The 27,166-nt window shown below is 42.3% G+C and overlaps 2 long non-coding RNA genes across 2 annotated transcripts; both read right to left on the reverse strand.

Moving 5' to 3' along the window:
• Nucleotides 1–7,517: 7,517 nt before the first annotated feature.
• Nucleotides 7,518–14,792, reverse strand: LOC123384638. The gene is made up of 5 exons (XR_006596033.1): nucleotides 14,439–14,792; nucleotides 13,757–13,926; nucleotides 12,912–13,025; nucleotides 11,772–11,910; nucleotides 7,518–9,776 (listed from the first exon to the last, which is right to left on the reverse strand). It is a non-coding gene; the product is annotated as an uncharacterized LOC123384638 (long non-coding RNA).
• Nucleotides 14,793–15,345: 553 nt separating this feature from the next.
• LOC102902660 lies at nucleotides 15,346–17,438 on the reverse strand. The gene is made up of 3 exons (XR_440016.5): nucleotides 16,654–17,438; nucleotides 15,874–16,005; nucleotides 15,346–15,653 (listed from the first exon to the last, which is right to left on the reverse strand). It is a non-coding gene; the product is annotated as an uncharacterized LOC102902660 (long non-coding RNA).
• Nucleotides 17,439–27,166: the final 9,728 nt, after the last annotated feature.

The raw sequence follows: 27,166 nt of genomic DNA on the forward strand, positions 1-27,166 counted from the left end.
TTCCACATGTAGAAAGAAACTCTGTAGTGACGTCTTCTCTTTCATTCCTGGTATTGATATTTCTCATATTCTTTATTTTCTGCTCATTTTGGCCACAAATTTGTCAGTTTTATTGATAGTTTCATAAACCAGTTTGTAGTTGCACTGAGTTTTCAAAATTTGCTCTCTTTTTTCAATATTATTGATTTCTGCTTTAAAAATAGTTTCCTCTTATCATTTGATTTAAATTTGTTCTTTGTCTTCTAGTTTCTTGAGGTAGGAAATGAGATGATTTATTTTATTTATTTCTTTTTTATTCTCTTCTAATATAACATCTAATACTATAAAGCTTTCTTTAAACATTGCTTTAGGTGAAAGCTGCAATCCTGAAATTTTTAACATGTTGAGTTTTAATTTACATTCAGTTCAAAGTGTTTCCTGATCTCTCTTTAATTTCTGTTTTGACACCTGAGTAATTTGTAAGTATGTTATATGATTTCTAACTATTTGGGGATCCTCCATATATCTTTCTGATACGGATTTCTCATCTAATTCCACTGTGGTTAGAGAAGTTACTTTATAAGATCTTAGTTTTCTTAAAATTCCTTAGACTTATTTTATGGCTCATTATATATCTTTTGAATGTTTTGTGTGCACCTCAAGAGCGTATTGTTGAATAGAGTGTCCCATGACTATCCATTAGGTCAATTTGGTTGATGGTTTTGGTCAGGTCTTCTATTACCTTATGATTTTTTTAAATTGCCCTATCAATTATGGAGAAGGGGTTGTTGAAATCTCCAACTAGAATTATAGATTTGTTTATTTCTTCTTCCAGTTTTGTAAGTTTCTGCTTCGTGCATGTTGAAGCAGTTTTATTCTGTACCTACACAACTAGGATTTTTGTAGTCTACTGTTAGTGTATGTATCTATCCATCTCAGGTAATAATCCTTATTTGAACTACTACTTTGATATTTACATAGACATTCCATATTTCTTTTGATTAATTTTTGTACTTGTACTTTTTTAATCTTTTCACTTTCAATTTTTGTTTTTATATTTAGTTTATATATATTATAGATAGAATATGAGTCTTTTTCCCCTTTTAATCCAACCTGACAGTCTCTGCCTTTAATTGGGGAGCTTTGTCCATCTACATTTATTGTACTAATGGGTATGTTTGAGACTAAATCTATTCCCTTGCTATTTGTTGTCTATTTTTCCATCTACTCTGTATTTCTTGTTTGCGTGCTTGCTTCCCTTTGTGGATTTATTGAATTTTCTAACGGTCCTGTTTTATCTTTACCATTGGATGGAGGAGGAGTCAACATGGCGGAGAAGTAAGGGGACCCAAAGTTCCCTCATTCCTCAAACACAGCAGTATTGAAGCCAGAAGACATCTCTGGGGGTCACGGGGACAATGTGGCTGGCCATAGGGATACTTCAGCGAACAAATCAAAGCACACCTGGTAGAAGGTTCAAACCACCACTATGAGTAGGTAGATAAAGCAACCAGAGTCTCAACAAAGAGAGCATGAAACACATTCCAAAAACACCTCCTGAAGGGCCATGCCCTGGACAGTGTATGACCCCTTTTTAGAAGAGTAGTGCTGGCAAGTACAGGACTCATAACAAGCTATGAAAACACATAAGGGACAGAAAACTAGCCAATATTACAAAACAGAAGATTTCTGCTCAAAAGAAATTCCAGGAAGAAATGACAGCTAGAGGATTGCTCAAAACAGATATAAACAGTATAACTGAGCAAGAACTTGGAATAATAGTCATAAGATTAATAGCTGGGCTTGAAAAAAGCATAGAAGACAACAGAGAGTCTCTCACTGCAGAGATCAAGGAACTACGAAATACAACAAATTAAGAAATGCTGTAAATGAGGTGCAAAATAAGCCAGATGCGGTGACAGCAAGGATGGAGGAGGCAGAGGGGAGATTAAGTGAAATAGAAGATAAAATTATGGAAAATGATGAAGTCGAGAAAAAGAGAGATAAGAAAATACTAGACCTTGAGGGTAGAATTAGAGAACTAAGTGATTCAACGAAAGGTAATAATATCCATATCATAGGAGTTCTGGCAGAAGAGGAGAGAGAGAATGGGGCAGAAGGTTTACTTCTGAGAACTTCCCTAATCTGGGGAAGGACATGGACATCCAAATCCAGGAGGCACAGAGAATTCCCTTCAGATTTAGTAAGAATAGATCTTCTCCGTGGCATATCATAGTGGAACTGGCAAAATACAAAGGTAAAGAAAGAAAGTAGCTAGGGACAAATGGGCCTTAACCTACAAGGGTAGACACATAAAGGTGGTAGCAGACCCATCCACTGAAACCTGGCAGACCAGAAGGGAATGGCAGGAGATATTCAATGTGCTGAATAGGAAAACTATGCAGTCAAGAATCCTTTATCCAGTTAGGCTGTCATTCAGAATAGAAGGAGAGATAAAGACTTGCCCAGACAAACAAAAACTGAAGGAGTTCATAACCACTCAACCAGCCCTATGAGAGATCCTAAGGGGGACTCTGTGAATGGAATTTTGCAAAGACTACAAAGGACTAGAGACATTCCTACAAGCCTGAAACCTACAGATAACACAATGACACTAAATCCATATCTTTTAGTCATAACTCTGAATGTAAATGGACTAAATGGTCCAATCAAAAGACATAAGGTATCAGAATGGATAAAAAAACAAACCCCAAATCAATCTATATGCTGTCTACAAGAGTCCCATTTTAGACCTGAGGATGCCTTCAGATTGAAAGTGAGAGGATGGAGAACTATCTGTCATGCCCTGGAAGTCAAATGAAAGCTGGAATAGCCATACTTCTATCAGACAAACTAGATTTTAACCTAAAGGCTGTAGCAAGAGATGAAGAAAGGCATTATATCATAATTACGGGGTCTATCCATCAAGAAGAGCTAATAATTATAAATGTTTATGGTCTCAATTTGGAGGAATCCAAATACATAAATCAATTAATCACAAACATAAGCAATCTTATTAATAGGAATACTGTAATTGCAGGGGACTTTAATACCCCATTTACAGCAATAGGCAGATCATCTATCAAAAAATCAATAAAGAAACAATGGCCCTGAATGATACACTGGACCAGATGGACTTGAGAGATATATTCAGAACTTTTCATCCAAAAGCATCTGAGTATACATTCTTTTTGAATGCACATGGAGCATTCTCCAAGATAGATCACATACTGGGTCACAAAAAAGCCCTCAATAAACATAAAAGAATTGAGATCATACCATGTATATTTGCTGATCATACACTTGAAACTTGAAATCAACAACAAGAAAAAGTTTGGAAAGCCTCCAAATGCATGGAAGTTAAAGAACATCCAACTAAAGAATGAATGGGTAAACCAGCCAATTAAAGAAGAAATTTTAAAATATATGGAAGCAAATGAAAATGAAAACACAGCAATCCAAACCCTTTGGGTTGCAGCAAAGGCAGTCCTAAGAGGAAAATACATTGCAATCCAGGCCTATCTCAAGAAATAAGAAAAATCTCAAATACAAAATCTAACAGTACACCTAAAGGAACTAGAAGCAGAACAGCAAAGAAACCCCAAAGCCAGCAGAAGAAGAGAAATAATAAAGATCAGAGCAGAAATACACAGTATAGAATCCAAAAAATAAAGAAACAAAACAGTAGAAAAGGTCAATGAATCTAAGAGCTGTTTTTGAAAAAATAAAATTGATAACACCCCATAGCCAGACTTTTCAAAAAGAAGAGAGAGGACCCAAATAGGTAAAATCACAAATGAAAGAGGACAGATCACAACCAACATCATAGAAATACAAACAATTATCGGAGAATACTATGAAAAATTATATGCCAACAAACTAGATAACCTGGAGGAAATGGACAAATTCCTAGACACCCACACACTACCAAAACTCCTAACAGGAAGAAATAGAAAATTTGAACAGACCCATAACCAGTGAAGAAATGGAACCAATTATCAAAAATCTCCCAACAAATAAGACTCCTGGGCCAGATGGCTTCCCAGGGGAATTCTACCAGACATTTAAAGCAGAATTAATACCTATCCTTCTAAAGCTGTTCCAAAAATAGACACAGAAGGAAAGCTTCCGGACTCATTCTGTGAAGCCAGCATTACTTTGATTCCCAAACCAGAGACCCCACTAAAAAGGAGAACTACAGGCCAATATCCCTGATGAACACGGATGCAAAAATTCTCAACAAGAGATTAGCAAATTAAATTCAACAGTATGTCAAAAGAAGTATTCACCATGATCAAGTGGGATTCATTCCTGGGCTGCAGGGCTGGTTCAATATTCACAAATCAATCAATGTGATATATCACATTAATAGAAGAAAGTGTAAGAACCGTGTGATCCTGTCAATAGCTGCAGAAAAAGCATTTGACAAAATTCAGCATCCTTTCTTAATAAAAACCCTCGAGAAAGTCGGGATAGAAGGAACATACTTAAACATCATAAAAGCCATCTATGAAAAGCCCACAGCTAATATCCTCAGTGGGGAAAAACTGAGAGCCCTCTGCCTGAGATCAGGAACATGGCAACTCTCACCACTGTTGTTTAACCTAGTGTTGGAAGTCCTAGCCACAGCAATTAGACAACGGAATGAAATAAAAGGCATCCAAATTGGCAAAGAAGAAGTCAAACTTTCACTTTTTGCAGGTGACATGATACTCTACGTGGAACACTCAAAAGATGCCACCAAAAAGCTGTTAGAACTCATACATGAATTCTTTACTATTGAATTAATAGTTGTTCCTTTTTCATTTTTTAGTAACTCCTCTACAGTTAACATTATACAACTTTAATTTATCATAGTCCATATTCAAATAATGTCTCACCACTTCAGTTTCAGTGTAAGAATCTTACTACAGTGTACTTCTAATAACACCTTCTCTTAGTTTGTGGCATTATTTTCATACCTCTTACTTCTATAAATCACACAATACATTTTTATTCCTATTATTGTTTTAAATGGTCACTTTTTTGGATATTCAAAAATAATTAAAATGTATTTTTTTTAAAAATTTTTTTTTCAATGTTTATTTATTTTTGGGACAGAGAGAGATAGAGCATGAACGGGGGAGGGGCAGAGAGAGAGGGAGACACAGAATCGGAAACAGGCTCCAGGCTCCGAGCCATCAGCCCAAAGCCCGACGCGGGGCTTGAACTCACGGACCGCAAGATTGTGACCGGGCTGAAGTCGGACGCTTAACTGACTGCGCCACCCAGGCGCCCCTAAAATGTATTTTTTGTAACAGTCTATCTATGTACCATTCTTAGCACTCTTCATTTTATCTTATGTATCCAGATTTTCATGATATTATTTTCCTCCTTTTTGAAGAAGCACCTTCTTAATTTCTTGCAGAAAGACATAATTGTAGCGAATTATCTCGTATTTTATCTCAAAAATGTCTCTATTTTGGCTTTTTAAAAAACATTTATTTATTTATTTTCAGAGCGAGAGAGAGAGCAGGAGAGAGGCAGAAAGAGAGGGAAATAGAGAACCTCATGCAGTCTCTGCACTGCCGGTGGAGAGCCAGACATGGGGCTCGAACTCATGAGCCTTGAGATTGTGACCTGAGGTGAAATCAAGAGTCAGATGCTTAACCGACATAGCCACCCAGGAGCCCCTCTTTATCTTGACTTTTGAAAGACATTTTTTTGCTGTATAAAGAATTGCAAAATTGAATAGCTTGACAGCTTTTCAATATTTTATTAAATGTGTCTCTTCTGCATAGTCTCTGGTGAGATGTCTGCTTTAATTGGTATCTTTGCTCTTTTTTTTTTATCGAGTTTTTTTAATCCTGATTTTAAGATTTTTCTCATCACTTATTTTCAGTAATTTTTGACTTTGCATGTTATCCTTTAAGTTCCCTAAGCTTATGTTTGTTAATAAGCTTTTAGGATCTGAATATTTATAGTTTTCATCAAATCCGATAACAAATTTTTGTATTTCTGCAAAATGTTTTATCCTTTTTTCTTTCCTGTCATTCTAGTAATTTACTTACACAAATGCTGGAACACTTAACAATGTCTCACAGATTGCTGATGGTTTGTTTATTTTTTCATTCTTTTTTTTTCCCTCTGCCCTTCATTTGGATGGTTTCTACTGATGTTTCTTTAAATTCACTTAGCTTTTTCTGGGGTCTCCTAGGTGACTCGGTCATTTAAGCAAGCATCTGACTCTTGATTTTTGGCTCTGGTCATGATCTCATGGTTTGGTTTGTGAGTTCAAGCCCTGCTTGGGCTCTGCACTGGTAGCATGGATGCTGCTTGGGATTCTCTGCCTCTCTCCCTCCCTTGCTCTCTGTCTCAAAAATAAATAAGTAAACATTTAAAAATAATTCACTTAGCTTTTTCTCATGCAGTGTCTAATCTGCCCTTAATTTCATGTTTTTGTTTTTAAGATTTTTTTATTTCTAAAAGTTCTATTTTTTTTATATCTTAGATTATTTCCTTTCTCACCATGGTCATGGTTTCTTCTACCTTCTTTAAATTTTGGAATAAGATAATCTTAGCTTTTTAAATCTTAGTTTCTTAATTCCCTCATATCTGTCATTTCTGGGTCTGTTTCTATTTTTTTCCTTCTATTTATGGGAAAATTTATGCTCTTTGCAAACTTGGTGAATTTTTAATAGATGCTATATATTGTTATGTTGTTGTTTGCTATATTTTAGTGTTTGTGTGTGTGTTGAATAGAAATGAATTTTTTTTTGTATGCCACTAAGTTGATATGAGGTATCATTTTGAGACCTTTCTTTCTTTCTTTCTTTCTTTCTTTCTTTCTTTGGAGCCATATGCTATATTTTATTTCACGACTTGTCATTGTAACCTCATGCAAATTTCAGATGTACACTTCAGGTGTAAATATACTAGAGTTTTATATAATGCAAGTTAGTTTTTGTATTTTATGTTTATTTAAGTTTATTTAAATATTCCTTAAATTTTATTTTCCCTTCCTTCTTTCCTTCCTTCCTTCCTTCCTTCCTTCCTTCCTTCCTTCCTTCCTCCCTTCCTCCCTCCCTCCCTCCCTTCCTTCCTTCCTTCCTTCCTTCCTTCCTTCCTTCCTTCCTTCCTTTCTTCCTTTCTTTCAATATTTATTATTAGAGAGAGAGGGAACACAGGGGAGGGGCAGAGGGAGAGGGAGGGAGAATTCCAAGCAGACTCTGTGCTGTCAGCGTGACCTGAGCTGATATTAAGAGTCAGATGTTTAACCAACTGAGCCACCCTGGGCCCCTCACTTTATTTCTTAATTAAACTTTTTAATTTTGAAATAACTGTTGGGGCACCTGGATGGCTCATTTGGTTAAGTGTCTGATTTCAGCTCAGGTCATAATCTCACGGTTCACGGTTCAAAGCCCTGCATCAGACTCCGCTGCTGACAGCTCAGAGCCTGGAGCCTGTTTCAGATTCTGTGTCTCCCTCTTTCTCTGCCCTTACCCTGCTTGTAGTCTGTCTGTCCGTCTGTCTGTCTCTCTCTCTCTCTCTCTCAAAAATAAATAAACATTAAAAAAAAAAAAAAAAGAAAATCGTAGCTTCACTGGCACTTATAAGAAACAGTGCACAGGGATTCCATTTGTCTCTTCCCAGTCTCTTCCAAAGGCAGGAGGATCTTGAAAAACCACAGTACAGTATCACAAACGTAGAATCGACGTCAATACAGTAAGATATAGACTACTCCATCACCATCAGTTATGTGGCCCTTTAATAAAATGCTGTTTCCTCTCCAAATCCTGCCCCCCTTTTAACCCTAAACAACCAATAATCTGTACTTCACTTCTATAATTTTGTCATTTCAAAGTGTTACAGGGATGCCTGCCTGGCTCGATTGGTTAAGCGTCTGACTCTTGATTTCCCATCAGGTCATGATATCATGGTTCGGGGGATCAAGACCCACATCGGGCTCCACACATCTCCTATTTCCTCTGCACCTCCCCCACATGTGTGCATGTGCTCATGCCCTCTCTCTCAAAACAAATAAATAAGCTTTAAATTGATGTTATATAAGGTGAATTATACAGAATGTGACCTTTTGGAATTGGCTCTTTTTGCTGAGCATAAATTCTGGAGATTTATCCATGTCGTGACATATGTCAGTCTTTTGTTCCTTTTTATTGCTGAGGAGTATTTCGTGGCATGGGTGTGCTGCAGTGTAACCCACTGAAGACTGGTACTTCCTACTTCATTCTTTCTTTGTTTTAAAGACTCTATTTTTTAGAGCCGTTTTAGGTTTACAAAAACATTGAGAAGATGGTACAGACGTTTCTCTTTTCCACTGTCCCCGCACATGCACAGTCTCACCTGTTGTCAACATCACTCACCATGCTGGTGCACTTTTTCCACTGTGTACATTTCCACGTGTGCGTTGACACATCGTAGTCACCCGAGTCTGTGGTTTACCCTAGTGTCCACTCTCCATTTTGTGCATCCTGGGCTTGGACAAAAGGATAGTGATATCTACTCATCACTTTAATATCACGCAGAGTATTTTTTTTACTGTCCTAAAATTCCTCTGAGCTCTGCCTATTCGTTTCTTCCCACCACCACCGTCTTATTGTCTCCATAGTTTTGTCGTATAGCTGGAATCAGATAGTCTGCAGCCTTTTCAGGTAGGCTTTCTAAAGTTCGTAACATGCATTTAAAGTTCTTCCGTGTCTTTTCATGGCTTGAGTTCATGTCTTTTTAGCACTGAATACTATTCCATTGTCTGGGATGTGCCACAGTTGGTTTATTTATTTATTTATCTACCGAAGGACCTCTTGGTTGCTTCCAAGTCCTGGCAATTATGAATTCAGTTGCTATGAATACCCATGTGTGGGTTTTTACGTAGAAATAATTTTTTAATTCCTTTGTGCAAATACCAAGGGGCATGATTTCTGGATCACGAGTCAGGGTAGGTTTAGTTTTGTAAGAACACGCATAGCTGTCGTACAAACTGGCTGCACCACTCTCCATTCCCACCGACAGCGAATGCCAGTTTCTGCCGCCACATCCTCACCAGCATTTGTTATTGTCCGTGTTCCGGATTTTGACCAAGCTCATAGGCGTCTCAGTGGCATTTCGTTGGTGTGTAATTTGCATTTCCTTGATAATATGTGATGTGCAACATCTTTTTCTAGGCTTAGGTGCTATCTTTATAGCTTCTTTGGTAAAAGTGCCTGTTAAGGTCGCTGGTCCATTTTTTTAACGATGGCATGAATGTTAAATGTTATTTTCTATCCCTTTAGTTTCTGCAACTCTGTTCATTTTCCTTTTTTAGTCTCTCTGCTCTCTCGTTCAGATTTGGTAGTTTCTAGTGTTCCACCTCTCAGTTCACTGATTTCCTTTCCTCTTCCTCCTCTGGTCTCTGATTGAGCCCATCCATTGAATTTTTTATTTTGGTTATTGTAGTTTTTTTAGTTAAAATATTTCCACTTGGTTCCTTTTTATATCTTCTGTTTCTTTGCCGAGGCTTTCTATTTTTAAATGCATTTCAAGCATGTTCATGACTGCTTTTTGAAGCATGTTCATGACGGTTGCTTTAAAATCTTTGTCAGATAATTCTAATTTCTCTGTCATCTTGGTGTTAGAGTCTATTGACCTTTTTCCCCCACTCAGAGATCCTCCTGTTTCTTAACGTGATGAATCATTTTTGATAGGAACCTAGACATTTTGAATATTATATTTTGAGATCTTGGATCTCTTTAAACCTTCTGTTTTATCTGGCTTCCTCTAGCACTGTTCCTCCAGGGGAAGGGGGTGACACCACCTCTTTCCTGTCATGGGAGGGAGGAATAGAAATTCAGGTTTGTCACTACACATGACACATGGGTAGGGGAGGGGCTTCTCATTCTTGTTGAGTGTGGGTGGGATTTCTGGCTCTTTACTGTTGGCGTCTGGGAGGGGGGTTGGCCTCTGGGAGGGGGGTTAGGAATGCCTCACTGCCTCTCCTCTTGTGGCCTTGTTGGGTATCATGGGCAGGTGGCCTCGTTGGGAACTACGGGCAGGTGGCTTCTTTACCACTGAGCACTGGGGAAATTCCTGACTGTATGCTAGGTCTCCTTTGGTGCTGTGGTGGGGAGGGGCACTTAGGTACTGCTGGGTGGGGTGGAAGTCTAGGCTTGCCCCACATGGTCTCCATTGACTTGCCCTAAGGAGGCTGAGGCCAGGGGCAGGGGAGTGGGGCCAGGGCTCGTTACCACTTGGTGTGATGAGCATCCTGGCCGCCTCACCTGTCTGTCAGCACTACCGCAGTGAGGGTTTGTGGGCACTTGATTATAGCTTGTAAGGATGGAATCTAGTGCCCCCAGCTTGGCCTTTGTTGGCATGGGTGGGGGTGGGACAACAATTTTTTTCTGTGGTCTTTGGCTAGAATACAGCACCTCGTGTCTCAAAGTTTTCTGTCTTTCTAGGTTGCCTCTTTCCTGGACCTCTGACTAGAGACAGCAGATTGTTTCGAGACCCCTCTGAGTCGGCATCTATTGGCATTTCTGTATTGCTGACTTCTTCAGCTCTGGGTCGGGGATATACGAGGCAACATGAAAACCTCGGGGGCCCCCTTTATGTTGGTCATTGGGTCCCAAGGTCCCTAGCTGGTCTGCATTCTTCTCTCTACCCATCAGGGTCCTGGTTTGTTTGTTTATGTATAATATTCAGGGTCTCAGTGGTGCTTAGTGGGAGAAATAGGGAAAAGTATGTCTCCTCAATCTTCCTGAAAGCAAAAGTATTTGAGGCTTGTTTTTAAGCTTTTAAAAGGTGAACACAGCAGATTTTAGTCTGGGGTTAGTTTGGTCCCACCACTAAGGTCTTTCTTCCTAAAGTTCCTAGTGAATGCCCCATGTATGAAAAAGTCCACCATGGCTGGCGGGGAGATAAACTCTTCCCAAGACACACCTGGATTTTGACAATAATAGTAGCTAAGAAGATATTTGCTTTAATTTGATTTTTTTGTTGTTATCGGTGTGGTTCGTATAAAAACTAGGTACCCGCCTTTCAATGTCTGTTTGCTAAGAGTCATCTTGTCCTTTCAGAATTCCGTAGGTTTGGTCTTTCCATCCCTTTTGCTGATTCGTCACAGTGTCTATGGGAATCTCGAGGCTGGAAGGTTTACGTTTGCCCCGGTCACTTCTTGCTCTGTGCTCCTGCTTCCCCTTGGTTCTCACTGCCTACGTTTTCTTCACCTTCTGTATGTGCATTGGCCTTTTCCTGCACCTCCCATGTAGGTGGAGGATGCTCTCAACATTTGGGCTCTGGGGGTACCACTGGCACAGTGACAGGCTGCAGCCAACTGCACCCAACTCGGGAAGAATAAGGTGGGGCATTCTACCAGAACAATAGCCACGCACACTAGAGCCTGGCAAGCAGTTTAAAATCATGACTTATGGGGCGCCTGGAGGGCTCAGTCGGTTCCAACTTTAACTCAGGTCATGATCTCGCAGTCTGTGAGTTCAAGCCCCCTAGTCGGGCTCTGTGCTGACAGCTCAGAGCCTGGAGCCTGCTTCGGATTCGTGTCACCCCCTCTTTCTGCCCCTCCTCCACTCACATTCTGTCTCTCTCTCTCTGTCTCTCTCTCTCAAAAATAAGTAAACATTAAAAAAATTAAAAAAAAACATATAAAATAAAATCATGCCGTAGATTTCCCTTTTCTTAACAGCCTCCTGATTAGTCTCAACATCGGGAGATTTTCCCTGGTTGACGCTTCTGTTTGGGTTCAAGCATTCTGCCATGTTGCTCAGCCGTCTTTCCTTAAGCTGTTCGTTCGTCCCTCTTACCTGCAACCCCCTCCCCCAAATTCAGGTACATTTCTCATGTACGGCTGATTGGTTCCATCGCTGCACTGCAGCCCACGTAGAGCTTGTCCAGAGAGCAGCCTCACCTTTCTCGCCAAACATGCTCCAAAGGCATCGTTTTCTGCAGAGAGATTATTTTTCAATTGTTTAGGCTTAGATATTGCAAAACTCCAGGGGGCCTCTTTCCCGCCTCCACAGAAGATACACTACGAGTGGGTCCTGGGGTTGTCTGACTTGGAAGCCTAGGTCTGTGCTGTGCAGATGGTGTCTCTTCGATCGTTAACATATGCCTTGAAAACAGTTTTTCTAGTTTGCCATTCGTCTTAAAATGTTTGTTGTTTTTTCCTGCTGTACCAAAATATTTATGTACATAAAACCTGCATTTGAAGTTGAATATGTAATGTTTCCTTTATGTGTATTTATTATTCAGACTTATTTATAAAATCGTGCTCCACCTAAAGGTTATAAAATACCACAGTTTCTTCTCCTGCGTTTCTTTTGTTGTCTTATTTTTATGTGTTTAGATCTGTGAGCCTGTTGCAAACATTTTGGAGTAAGAGAAGAGCTGAAGACTGCTTTTCCCTCTCACTTTCCAAGTAACTGTTCTGATGTCACTTACTGGTTGAAGAATTCTTCTCTATTGATTTGAAATGTTGCTTTTTTCACATACTAAATTCTGATTTATACTTGGGTTTTTATCTTGATTCAAGGTTGATATTAAATTCTTATCTGAACACGATCCCCCCTAGTTTTGTGCATTTATATGTGGCCAGTTACATCCTTCATTAACAGTATCAGCATTCTTCCTAACATCTAATTGTTGTTAAATGAGATTATCTTCACCCCCTCCCCCACCATCATGACTTCACTTTATCTCTGTTATTCTAAATGCATTATCTTGGGGTTCAGGATCCTAGACTGCCAGAGTCATATGGGCTCTGAGAGTCATCTGGGTCCTGCCCTGTCACACCACAGACGAGGAAACTAAGGACATAAAGTTAAGCAACTTGGCTGTTGGCATACAGAGAATCAGGAACAGGGCCAAGATTTAAATTTAAGTCTAGTTTGTGCTTCCTTAACCTGCATTTGCTCTCTCCGTCTGCCTCCCTATAGCATCCGTACCTGTATCTTTGTGATTTCCCTTCCCTAGCTGTCTTGGTCCGCTTTTCCCTATGCCAGTTCATGCTACGTCCATGCTACGTTCATGCTTCTAGAATGATCTTGGTAGAGCAGAAACTGTGCAAGAGGGAAGAGAGGACAGCATGTCGCCGGTGTGAAAAGCCAGGTGGTGTCACGGCCTGATGGCCTTCCCTACGTAGTGAGGAAGAAGACGGTGTGGTCGGGGCCACCGTGGGGTCCGGGCCGCCCTGCTCTGGAGGCTCGCTGACAAAGTGTGACTTGGGTGGGGAGAGACCTTCTCCCATTCCTGGTGCGGGACCCTGGGATGCCAGCTGGCTCCAAACCTCTTGCACAGTCAGGGGGGCATGACCCAGACCCAGGAGACATTGCTCAGTGCTGAGGGTGGTAGACAGGGGGAGCAGAGACAACAGACCGGCAGGGGTGGTTCCCGGAAGACAAGGCACACTGGCTGCTCTGTGAGTCATGAGGCAAGAAGGCCCAGGGACAAGGGTGGGTGAGTAATGGTGCATGTGTACATTGTGTGCTGTGCTTCAGAGATAAGAGATGTGGGCAGTGTGGCAAGAAGGGGATATCTCTGAATGCTGGAGGGGGAGCTGGGAGAATGGCCTGTGGGGTAGAAAATACTGGAAGGGAGATGTGGGTCCTTTCTTGGCTGATGAGAAGATGATGCCCGGTTTTTCACTTGGGGAAATGCTGGGTCCTGACGCTATGTGTGGGTCATTTCTGGAACCGTGTCCTGTTCATTTCCTGTGGTACCTGACGCCCCGGCCTTGGTTGTGATAGATTTTGGAACTAGGTAGCCCTGGAGGCTGTGAAGGGCTGCTTACCATGTTTTCTAGGTGGACTTTACCGGCTTTTTCATGAAGGCTTCTTGGTGCTGGACAGGAGGAGGGTGGTGGTTAATACAGATGGCAACAGAACTTGTCTAAAGGCTCGTAGAGGCCCCCGGGGGTCTTCCAGAAATGACAGGACTATTCAGGGTGAGATGATTCCGGCACTGTGGAGTAGGGGCAACGGCCCACAAAGTGTACATTTTACTGATAATGTCACTCCATCTTTCTTCTTTTTTGACCCCATTTTAAGAACAAGTTGAGGTGGCCTGGGAATCCAGAGGTTACACGTATGTGCCCATGGTGCCTTGGACACATAGTGTGTGTTGCTCAAGATTGTTGAGACTGGCACCATTCAGAATGTGCTACCCTTGCCCCCAAGCATGTGGCCTATACTTTTTCAAGGCTGAGTCCTGTCAGGAAAGGGTGGGGGAGAGAGTTGTGGGAAAGAGGAGAGCATCCCTCTCAATGTGGGAAGAGATTCCCGGAAGCAGATTCCCATGGAAATGCAGACAAGGAGCAGGTATGTAGAACGCTCACAATTCTAAAATGAATTCTAAAATGCAAAATCTGAGTAGTTCTGTTTCAAAAGAGTGGATCACTATGTAACAGACAGAGACATTAGCTAAAAGTAGTTACTTAGAACTCCTCCCTTGGAATGGAAGGCGTAGAAATTCACCTGCCTAGATATTCAGAGGAACAAGATGCCCAGCTGCCTTTGGCTAGGTTACCATTTTTGTGTGTGGACCTCCCCCATTTCAGTCATTTAATCAGCGATGTTGGAAGGAAGACGTCCATTAGGGTGGCTTCATGCAGTGTCTTGAGAAATGCTGTTTTCTCCACCTTGGGATTGGGACACCCCACAGAAACAGGTTGTTACAGATGGAATGTTTATGCCCCCCCACAATTCATATGTTGCAACCCTGACCCCCAATGTGGGTGTTTGGGAAGTAATTAGGTTTAGATGAGGTCATGAGGGTAGACGACCCATGATGGGATCAGTGTCCTTATAGGAAGAAGAGGAGCCCCCCCCCCCCCCCCGAGCCTCCTCTGTCTACTGTATGAGGACATAGCAAGAAGGCTGCCGTCTGTATGCCAGGAAGTGGGCTCTCACTAAGTATCAAATCCGCCAGCACCTCGATCCTGGACTTCCCAGCTTCCAGAACTGAGAGAAAAAAATGTCTGTTGTGCCAGCCTCTCGGTCTGTGGCATTTTGTTAGGATAGCCTGAGCAGACTAAAACAGAACATGTAGGTCCAGTGCCAGAGAGCTGGGCTCCTACCTTGGATTCCCCACCAAACTAACCGGATGACCTTGGACCACTCTCAACTCCAGTTGTTTGGTCTCTGAAAACTGATAATGATACCTTCGTTGCAAGACCACTGTTCCATTTAGACCAAACACATGAACCCCTCACTCCCACTTTCCCCTCCAGCCCTGTCAATACATAATTCTTATTGTTTATTGATTTATAAAAATAGTAGCTCTTTTGGGAGCTGCCATTTTATGTGGTGAATGTCATGTTTCAAAGGAGACATTTAGGAATTCTACTTCAGTAGGCAGGCACTAGATTTTAAGAATTTGGAAGTAATCAAATTTGACTTATTTTTAGAGTATTTGATTATGGAAGCTAAAAAGGTAACATCTACTCTAGAGGTAAGCACCAGTAATAAGCCACTACAAATAGTAAAGAAAAATTGCTGTGTACAGCTTTTCCTGTTTTTGATTAATAGGACCCGGTGCCATGGTAATGGTATTTAGCAAATTATAATGCTGCCATTAAATTATGGTCCTGTAGCAAATGGTTGTGAATTCAGTTATCCTGCTTAGCTTCTAGCTGTCTTGAATATTTCATCCAAAGCTGATTTGCCAGTGACGGCAATAGCTCCACGTTTCTGTAAGGAAAAAGACATATTAGGTGAAACTTGGGTTGAAAGTCAAGCCATTAATGAGAAGCTCATCCACGTCCTCCATTAGCCTGGTCATGGCAATCACCTCCCACTGACGTGGGGTTGCCCTGAGATGCTCTCTTCTATGGAGATCGTCTCCAGTGCTGTTCCCTCTGTCCAGGCCCACCATCCAGATGCCCATAGAGAAGAGGAACCAGGTGATTACCCTCAACTTCCGAGCAAAACGTGCCACCATGGGTAGGTCCAACTTGGGACAAGGGAGGCTTCGGTCCGTTGAGCTTGGCGTAAGCCTGCTAGGATATCTCAAGGGCAAATTAGCACCCAGAGAGCGTAGAATCTGGTAAATAACAGGAAATATGAGTGTCAGTTTTCAGGGATTCAAGTTTCTTTAGGAAAGAGGGTCTGAATTAAATCACTTCTCTGAGGAGAGTTAAAAACCCAAGGCAGACAAAGATCTTCAAAGCGAGGTCAAGGCAGTAGGCATTATTTGCATGGCCCAAGGAAGCGATTGTCTGGGGCTTGCGCGCTCTTTGTAAGAAGGCTGGAGAGTGAAATGCAACGGAAAGTAGGGCGATGTGGGAAGAAACAAATTGTTCCTACTGGCAAAAAAGCACTTGGTCTGTAGGTTTCATGACGGTAAAGCAAGCAGCGGCTTGACATACTGGAAACACCCATGGCTATGGAGTTGTGTCCAATACCAGGTTCAAATCCCCATTTGGTACTCACAACTTGTGGCCTTGGGCAAGATGTGCACCAGTAAATGGCAGCGATGACCCTGATGTAATTTTCTTGAGACTTATCAGTAATTGACCTGAAGCACCACAGCATGATGCAGGTGGGCAGTGAAAGAGGCTGAGGCCTCGGGGGCCGAAGTGCTGTGGTCGGGGTTTCGTCCCCACTACCTGTCATGTGTTTTGGGGCTGGCTCTTTTGCTTCCTCGTGCTTCAGTTTCCTCATATGGAAGGGGGCAAAGAGTAGAACTTACCTCAGGGTGCTTCTGTGAAAGTCAGATATACTTAGAACGGTGCCCGAGGTCTAATAACATTCCCGCGTGAGTGTTTGTTACTGTGGTCAGGCATATTGTTATTAGCACTCCTGGAGGAACTCTGTGGTCCCGAGCGAATATTGTATATGTGAATCATAGAGGAGGGAAGGATGTTCGGAGGGAATCAATAACTATCTTCATTTTATAGTGTAGGATGGCCTTGATTCTGTTTCTACCTGATGAAAGGGCACACTTCCCAACATGATTCATCCATTGTGATGTAGAGCTGGGATTTGAATTCCATTATGATATGCCTATTCCTAAGACATCCATTCTATGCAACCAAGAACAAACCTAACTGATTAACTGGCTCCTTGTCTCCAGGACTTGATTTATTATTAATCGGGGTCCATATAATAACTTAAAGCCTGGCTTAGACTATTGTTGGGAGTATCTGAGCAGCCATGTAACTGTGAACATGCCAGGGCAGACGAGCTGACTTCTTTCTTGTGGGGGCAAAGGAAATCCCAGTATCTATAGACAGGGGGAGACGACGTTGTTTCTTGACATGGTTCTAGAAGATTTGTGCGCTAGGCGTGAAGCGTTTTCCCCAATTCCTGGTTCTCCCAACAGTTAGGCAGAGGATTGAGCTGCACCTCCTGAAAGTTCAGAGTAAAGTGGTGTATGTCTGTTCTGGGTTTCAGCACCTACTTGCCGGGGAGCAACTCGGAGCCCACCCCTCCCTGTTGCTTGGGGCAGAAGTGCATGTTGCCGTGCAAGCGCCATGAGAGCTGAATATTCTGGAACTGTGAGATGACCCAGGGAGTTCTGCTATCCTTGTCTTTGCTGAGCCAGTGTCACTTGGTCTGGTTCTTTTCTGTTCTTTTTTTTTTTTTTTTTTTTTAAAACAAAGCATCAGGCAGTCTATCTTGACTGACATCATAATGGTTTACACATGAATATATATAAGTAAAAAGTGATCATTAGGAATTCCTATACATTTCTTCTATGTACTAAATAAAGGTCCTTCTTGATGGTGCCATTAGATTAGTAAACCGGTAGCCGTGTTCACGACCTAGCCTTCAGTAAACTCCTGGTGAAATGTTTATTAAATTCCCATGAATAAGAAGGAAAAGTCTGAGTTTGGTGTTAGAAGACTTAGGTGGATTTTAAACCCACTGATTAATGGACTCAAATGCATCTGAGCAAAACCCCTGGGGAAATATATCACGGGGTCCATTCTCTGCCCCATGGCTTCCAGTAACTTGATCAGGGGCGTCCGGAAGGCATTGAGCACCATGCTCATTAAGATTCTGGATAGTAAGAAATGGAATGGATAGCATCAGGATTTATAATTATCTTGCTAAATGCCTAAAATCAACTGGATAAAGTTCAGATTAAATTGTGTCCAGTTGTATGTTGTGCTTTTAATTTAACAGTGTAACAAAATTTCCATTACACTTACTCATGTTATTTCTCTTCTCAAAAGATTGGTGCTAAGTGTCCAAGAATAGGGGAATAGTCAGCTAATTGTCATTTATATCCGCAGAGAACATTGAATGTCACACAGCTTTCCAAAGGCATAATGTTGAATAGAAAGAAAAACGAAATCCCAGATTATATGCAGGATGAGCCCAATGTGGTTTTGAAAGTAGAGGGCCAGAGAACCAAGTGTGATTTTTCTTCTTTTTCTTTTTATATTTTCCAATAATTTTTCACATGAGTACAGGTTTTTATAATGACTGTAACATACTTTTAAAAAGAGGGAAAGCTTTGTATAATGACTTTAAGGTTAGAGAGCAATCTCCTTATTTAATCCACATGCAGTTGGGATCTGTAAACACCTTACTAGCTCAGATGAGTTTATCACGCCTGTGATGATGTAAGGAATTTGGCATCTTTGACGTGTTACTGGTGCTGCTGTAGGAGTTATTCTTGCTCTGATTTATGAGTTCAGGTTCTAATGTGGTTTAAGGCATTTTCCGGAAAACCGTGTTATGAGATAGAGTGCCAGGCTGTTTCAGTAGGGCAGTGGTTGGGCGGGACTCAGCATTCAAGTACATTTTCTGTCTAAAGAAGGCCAGTATTTTCCTGACTTGGGGTGCCCTGCAATATGCATGATTTTTAAGGAAGCACACTCAGGTATTTATCCTGTTTGAGATGAAATTAACAAGCATCCGAATTTCAAGTATGTTTAAAAATTTTTTTTTTCAACGTTTATTTATTTTTGGGACCGAGAGAGACAGAGCATGAACGGGGGAGGGGCAGAGAGAGAGGGAGACACAGAATCGGAAACAGGCTCCAGGCTCCGAGCCATCAGCCCAGAGCCGGATGCGGGGCTCGAACTCTCAGACCGCGAGATCGTGACCTGGCTGAAGTCGGACGCTTAACCGACTGCGCCACCCAGGCGCCCCTCAAGAATATTTCAAAAGTACTTTTCCATCTGCATGAAGGAGCTTTTCCATTAGTTTTGTTATTTTCGTTCTCCTGCTTGATTCTGGTGCTGCAGCTAGTTTATCTTCTCTTAATTTTAAATAATTGGATAGAAGGAGTTAATATTCAAATACTTTAAATGATGCTTGAAAATGTACTCAGTTTGCCTAAAGATCACCTGCTGCATAGCTTACCTTCTACATAGCTTGTTTTAGCTTTTGCTATTTAATTTTCCCTACCTTAAAAAGGAGGCATTTGAAGTACAACAAATTTCTCTTGTCCGCTGTATTTTTCATGAACTATTATATCTTCCATTATAAGTGCTGTTGTGTTCATTGGGCCGTGTTGAACTCAAAATCACACATGTAACAGGTGTGGGGGTTTAGCAGTAACCTTCTATTTCCCTGCAACTTACTTGCATTGAAATTTGAAATCTTCTAACAGCCTTATGAACGCTTTACTCCATTTTCTTTAATAGAATGCATTTGGGAAAATGTAATTTGGTTTTTAAAGGATTTCTCCTGGTAAAAGACCCTATTGCTATCTCATTCCCAGTGATCCATTTAAGATTTCTTTATGGCTCATGATTTGAAATAAAAGATATTTGATTTAAAAAAAAAACATACAAAATATCTCACAACAGGTATTATAAAGAGCTTTGTTGAAAAAAAATATCAGAAAAAATCCCCTGGATTTTCTCAAGTACTGTCTGCTTTCGTTCATTCACACATTCATTCATTCATTCATTCTTTTGTTTGTTCATTCAACACATAATTATTGAGTACCTAGGGTGTTCAAGGCCTCGGATGCCCTAACTCATTTGTTAGCTCTTGAAATACGGATCTTGTTCTGTATTATACTTGAGTGTTTGGAGGCGCTGAATTACACTGTTGAACTGTTTGTCACAATATTACTGTTGCTGTATTGTAAAAATTACAGTGTGTTCATTGTTCTCTCTCTCTGTACTAATTTCCTTCCTTCCAGCTGACGGTGAATTAAAACAGATGCAGAGATAAGAGGGCAGGACCGTCACCTTAGCTGTCACACGCAGGGACAAAGGGAGTGTTGGGTCAGATTCTGTTGGGACATATTTGAGATACTTTCTGTCATGCACTTTGCATGGAGTTTCCCAAGAATGAAAAAGAAACACACACAGGTCAAGGTTTTGAGGTTGATGTGATTTGAACTGTTCTCTGTGAAGCAGAGAAAGCAGGCTAGAGGAATTGGCTTGCTAAGTCAAGATATGCACATTCTTGCAACTAGTTAATTTGTTCAAGTCCTTAGGGAACTGTCCCCACCGTCCACGGGAAATAATCATGGTTTTTACAAAATCATAGGCAAAAATGGTGCTATGCAGTGGACTGGCCTTCGGCTTACCTGGTGGGTTCCTAATTCTGCATGTCTGTACTGTCACTTTGCCGGGCACAGGTCCCTTGAGTGGAATCCAGTAAGTATTTGCTGTGTGTTGAATTGACTGAGTCTTTTGCTTTTCAACTAATTGTGGCAAGAATGGAGAATAGCATCAATTTGTTGACACTAGCTGTTTATAATATACCATAGTAGAACATGGAAAAGGAACATTCTCACAGCCGATGGAAGCTTCCATTATTCCCCCTTGCACTGTATTTTGTAGTGTAACTTTAAAAATCATAAGTCCCAGAAAAAAGGGTTTCACAGCCTCATGGGAAATTTCTCTTCCTTCCATCACACGTGGATTATTATTAGGAATAACTGAAAGGCTAAAATATCTTCATAGAGAACTGGGAAGTTTTGCCTTGTTTCTTTATTGCTAATGCAACTGCAGAAATAAATACATTTGATTTGAAATATGCTTTTTAAGAAGGTTCTGTTTTGCTTAGAAAAATAAGATGTCTGGCCATAGCAATATTTTTCTAGCTATGTCTCTGGAGACAAGAGGAAAAAAAAAACCAAAAAACAAAATAAAAGGCCTCTGCACAGCAAAGGAAATAATCAACAAAGCCAAAAGGCAACCTAGTGAAGGGAGAAGATATTTACAAATGACATATCCCAGAAAGGGTTAGTATCCAAAATATATAAAGAACTTTTACAACTCAACACCAAACAAACAGACAAACAAACAAAAAATAAAACAACAACCAAAAAAACCAAAAAAACCTAAGTAATCCCATTAAAAGTGGGCAGAAGACACGAACAAACATCTTTCCAAGGAAGACATACAGATAGATGGCAACAGACTCATGAAAAGATGCTCAACATCATGTATCATCAGGGAAATGCAAATCAAAACCGTAATGAGATATCACCTCACACCTGTCAGAACAGCTAATATCAACTCAACAAACAACAAGTGTTGTCAAGGATGTGGAATAAAAGGAACCCTTGTGCGCTGTTGGTGGGAATGCCAAACTCGTACACCACTGTGGAGAACGGTATGGAGGGTCCTCAAAAATTAAAAATAGAACTAACATGTGATCCAGTAATTTACTATTGGGTATTTCCCCAAAGAATATGAAAATGCTAGTTTGGAAAGGTATATGCACCCGTACGATTTTTGCAAGCATGCTTTACAATAGCTGAACTATGGAAGCTGCCCACGTGTTTATCAGTAGGTGAATGGATAAAGAATATTTGGTGTATATATACAATGGAATATTCCTTGGCTGTAAAGAAGTATGAATCTTGCTATTACAACAACAAGGATGGATCTAGAGAGTATAATGCTAAGGGAAATAGTCAGAGAAAGGCAAATGCCATACGATTTCATTCCTGTGTGGAATTTAAGAAGCAAAACAGAGGAACAAAGGAGAAAGAGACAAACCAGGAAACAGACTCTTTACTACAGAGAACAAACTGGTGGTTACCAGAGGGGAGGTGGGTGGGGGGTGGTGGGTGAAATAGGTAATGGGGATTAAGAGGACACTTACCGTGATGAGGACTGAGTAGTGTATAAACTTGTTGAGTCACTGTATTGTACACCTGAAACTAATATGCTATTGTATGGTGACTATACTGGAATTAAATTTTTTTAAACATAAATTAAAAGAAAAATAAGGTGGGGTGCCTGAGTGGTTCAATCGGTGGAGCATCTGACTTTGGTCCAGGTCATGATATCTTGTTCATGAGTTTGAGCCCCACATTGGGCTCTCTGCTGATGGTTTGGAGCCTGGAGCCTGCTTCAGGTTCTGTGTCTCCCTCTCTCTCTGCTCCTCCCCCACTTGTACTCTCAAAATTAAGTAAATGTGAAGAAAAATTAAAAAAAAAAAAGGAAAAAGAAGATGCCTTCCTAAAGATTCAGAAGCTATAAGAACATATTTATATGTATAAATTTACTTTTAAACATATTTAAAAGTATGAGTCACCCTGATCTTCCTACTAGACATAATCACCATTTATATATGAAGATAGATGTGCATACACATATAGTTTCATATATTATTTATATGCGATATACATAATTATTTATATCACATAAAATTATAATTACATGTAAAAATATAATCTCAACTGTGTATATTTATAGAATATTATGTATTTTCTCTACCGTTATAAGAATTTTTTTTCCTATCATTTAAATATAAATGTATATACCTCCTTTTATAAACCTGATTTTATTGGCTGTATAATATTCCATTCTGTGTTCAGAGTGATGACTTTTTCATTTAAAAATTACCTGTTGGTGTAACATCGTAGGCCGTGATTCTTTCTACCTGCAGAAGCACCATGCGACTATAGGAAGATATTTGTTAGATCAATTGCTAAAAAAAAAATCCACAGAATCTGGCCCAAAATAAATATCATGTTCACCCACTCCTATCCAAAACTAGAAAGAGTTAACATATGTGCTGTTACCATAAGCACAAGTGTGGGAAGGAAAGCCGTTCTCCTCCTTAACTGTTTTTAAATCACGCCCATAATGCGGCTGGAAGTGAATGTCAGGCCAAGATAGAAGCATGCCTGTATTGTAATGAGCACAGCAGTAGGGTTACGAACCTGGAACACCAACCCGAAAGGCCAGGAAGGGATTTGGTCAGACCACTGTCTTATCCATGTACACCATTCGACAACGGTGTTGTCACTTGCTAATTAAAGGCAAAGGATCTCTTCTCACTTTGTAAAACATGTTTCATTCATATACATTATAGAAAACCCTGTAACTTAAGAGCAGAAATTACATGAATGTTTCTGGTTTGGATTGTGAACTCTTGATTTTACGGAATGACTAAGCCGTTTTGAATTCATAAATAGATCTGACTTAGTTGTGTCCACAATAGATGAATCTACCGTCATGCCATTTGTTGGCTCTACTGATGGCCTGGCTTCCAGAATTGGGAGGGCTGCTGTCTAGACCTCCCGACGTGTATGAGGCCCAGGCTGTGATCTTTCTGGCCTGCGGGACCACCCCTGTCAAGAAGCACCATCCCCATTCGGGCTCGGGAGACACATTTAATCCTGGTGCTGTTTGCAGACAGACTTTAAAAAGCTGTCCCGAGAATACATCTCTGCCAGTAGTTTAGTATGTCAAACCGAGGACAAGAATTTTGCTCTATTCTTAAAATGCAACTATTTGTGCATTGGGAATATTGGCCAATGAGGAGGAAAGCTGAAGGTCAGAAAAACAAGTAGGCTGCCTGTGTCGGAGCTGAGCTTCCACACTGCATGGGATTCTGGAAGGGCCTTTTGTAGGTAGGAAACAACTATGGGGTGAGCACTCCCCTTGCCCCATGCTGCACCCTGTAGGGTGGCTGTTTTTTGGTTTCGTGGGACATTAAACCTCCGTATACTCAGAGGTACAGATGAGAAATTGAGAAATGAGTAAGCTAGAAGAATTTTTTGTTTATTTGAACATTGTTTATATAATATTTTTTCCCCCGGGAAAGTAACAAAATCCTTAACGAGTGTGTGTGGGGTACTTGCTGACAGGAATATGCCTGAAGAATACAGGTGAATCGAGACCAGAGCTGGTGGGGTTGCAGTGTTCTACAAGATTTGGTATCCCGAAAACTCTTAGGACGCTTTTATTAAAAAATTTTTAAAAGGCACTTAGTATCCTTATATTGTCCGCGACTCAGGCAGAGGAGGTCACAGAGGGCGAGGGTGAGTACGAGTTCCATGCTGGGCAGGGTGACTGCACAGCGACCCGCCTGTCGGACCAGCTGTGCCGCGGGGCCACACCGAGGCTTGACTCGGAGAACTCCTCAGTGTGAGTAAAGAAAACCAAGGAAAGGATAATTTATGGCATGTGCTTTGAGATTCCCTTAAATAGAAAAGACCAGCAGCTCGAGTGTTCTCAGCATGTCCGCTGTGTTCCGCGTGTCTCACTGAATGCACGGCAAACACGGACCCACAGAAAGGCCTGGAAGAGATTTGCGTGCAGGCACAACCCGCAGATTACCACAGGGGCCCGACTTTCTTCCTGGTGATGCCCGCACCTAGAGTGACTGCAGGGTCAGGTGAGGGAGGGGCTGGGGGCACACCTTTCCCAGGGCCTGGCGCTCCTCACTGGCCTCCTGTCGAGGTTCATTTCCTTCCCCAAGTGCGTATATTGGACCAAAGAAGTAGCTTATTAAGTCATCACCCCCAGGTAATAATTTACTTGGGAAGGCATTATAAATTATGATCCATACACAGTCTTCGTGGTAAACTGAACGCAACATTTTAACTTTGAATGAAGTTAAAATTAAATAAATTCCTCAGTCTCTACTGAGTAGATTTTGAAGGCCCCCAGACTGAAGATCTGGAAAGTCAGGCCTTTGCGATGGATCCCGTAGCAGGGGACAGCGGAGAACTGGCCGCTATTAGGTGTGCTGACCGGCTTGCCGGCGCCAGCCCGTTGGGTCGAAAGTGACACAGAGCCGTCACCCTGCTGGCTGGCGTCCGACCAGCGGTGGGATCGCTACGCGCAGTGTTGAGGTAGCGCGTGCAGAAATAACTAGAAAAGACCATCACAGTCTGGCTGGGTTTTGGCAAACTCTGGCCCGATGAGCAAAAATTACTTGCAGAAGTTATTTACATCCTAACGGCTCCACATTTATTTCCCTTGGGCTGACGACCATCCTGAGGGCTATGTCGGACGACCTTGCTTTCAGTTTCCAGAAGATGGACTTAAAAGGACATCTGTGCTGAGACCGTGAGGGCGGGGCGTGGGTGCGTTGGGGTGCGCGAGATCAGGATCCCACTTTCTGTGCAGCACACTGCAGGAGGCTGCACACGGGGAGGCACTAACCCCAGCCAGAGACACTGGCGGGAGGGCCGCTGCGCACGCCCAGCGTGGACGTGAGGGCGGCCTGCACGGGGGACGGGCTTGCCCATCGTCCCGGGACCCCTCCCGGAAGGCTGAGGAGGCGCCGGCTGAATCGCTTACTCTCCCCCAGGCCGCCCCAGCCCCGTCCCCGCCCTCGCTGAACATGGCCAGTATTACACCTGCCCGGCGTCCTGGTCCTGTGCAGCCAGCCCTGGTCCTGTGATGCTCCGGGCCTGTGAGGGGGACAGCCAGGTGAGGCTGCCATTTAGCTAGAGACAGAGGAAGTCAAGAAGGCAACTAAAGCCGCGTCCTAGCCTCATTTAGGGGCCTGCGGCTGCCAGCTGAGTTCATCAGCAGACACACAGAAGAAGTTCGGGGAGTTTTCCCTGTGAAATCTTCAGGCCTTTTCCAAACCTAAACTCCTATGAAAGTTGATCTCAGAATCTAACACTTTTAATTTTTTTTAATGCTTCCTTTATTCTTGAGAGAGAGAGAGAGTGAGCGGGAGAGAGAGACACAGAGAGAGACAGAGAGAGAGGGAGACACAGATCCCATGCAGGCTCCAGGCTCCCAGCTGTCAGCGCTGAGCCTGACTGGGGGCTTGAACTCACGAACTGTGAGATCCTGACGTGAGCCGAAGTCGGACGCTTACCTGACTGAGCACTCAGACACCCCTGACGCAAATATCTACTTGGGCTGGCAATATTTTATTATTATTTAAAATACTTAGAGAGATTATCGTGTTAGAGTTTGTATTTCCTACAATTAGAAAGAAGGAAGGCATTGGCATTCTGTAGACATCTCTTACTTTGTAGATCTCATGACTTTTCACGTCAGAGGGGTGGGTGGTGGGGTCGGGGGTGATTTTAGGGAGCCGGTGTACCCTTAGGTTGACTCCCAGATGCCCCCTGGAGACTCAGAGTGGATATTTGAGAAACTCAAGAGCAGAACGGTGAGCAGTTGTGGTGTCTGAGGATTCCTCAGTGGATCGAAAGGGGCACCAACAAAGAACAGGTCCTCAGGGCTGGAGGAACACGGTAGAGGTGAAGGTAGAGGTGAGCGTGAGTCAGTGAGGGGGGCAGCTTTAGGTGCAGAAGGGGTAGCACAAGAATCAAGGGAGTTCCAGCCAAGAGCGTGGGGGGCCGGGTGAAGGCAGGGTTAGGGCAGGGGTATTTGAGGAGGAAGGTATAGCCCACTGGAGCAGAGCCCAGGCTTGGGACTGGGCCAGGCTTGGAAGAGGCCCGTGTCCTCCCTTCACTTGACTCTCAAGTGTCACAGCAGATGCGGCTGGCTGGAAGGGTCTGGAGAGTCAGTAACCCCATTGCCCAACCCTTGCTCAGAAAGTACTCTGGGGAAGAATCCACAAGCTTCCCTGCACTTGGTCATTGCTCAAGACACATCTCTGAATCCCGGGAAGTCAAGGAGAAGAGCCAGTTTATTTCATGTCGGGAGGCAATTTTTAGAGGAGACGATTTTGTATCCATTGTCTTCATTATGCACGTGGATCGTTTTAAAGCCCTTACTGAGCCTGTACTGACCGCGTGTTCGGGGCTGGACAGCGTGTAGTGGGAGGGCGCTTGCAGCCTGCCAAGCAGAAGCTTCCAAATGAAGGGGATAGACTAAGCTCTTCGCAGGCGGCCGGCAGGGAGGGCCCTGTGGTGCTGACTTCGGGCGAATTGGCATGGGCTGGAAGGCAGGGAGGGCCTCATGGAAGGAGCAGGGACTGGCCTGGCATTGCCGTGTCACTAAGTTTAGATGGGCGAGGGGAGGAGCGGAAGCGTCCCATAGGTGGGGAAGCCCAGGGACATGCTTCTGGGTGTGAGGTTTTGCCATGGAAACAGTAGCTTTGGAGATCAG

The sequence above is a fragment of the Felis catus genome, chromosome A3 (assembly GCF_018350175.1).
Source record: "Felis catus isolate Fca126 chromosome A3, F.catus_Fca126_mat1.0, whole genome shotgun sequence".
Classification (NCBI taxonomy): domain Eukaryota; kingdom Metazoa; phylum Chordata; class Mammalia; order Carnivora; family Felidae; genus Felis; species Felis catus.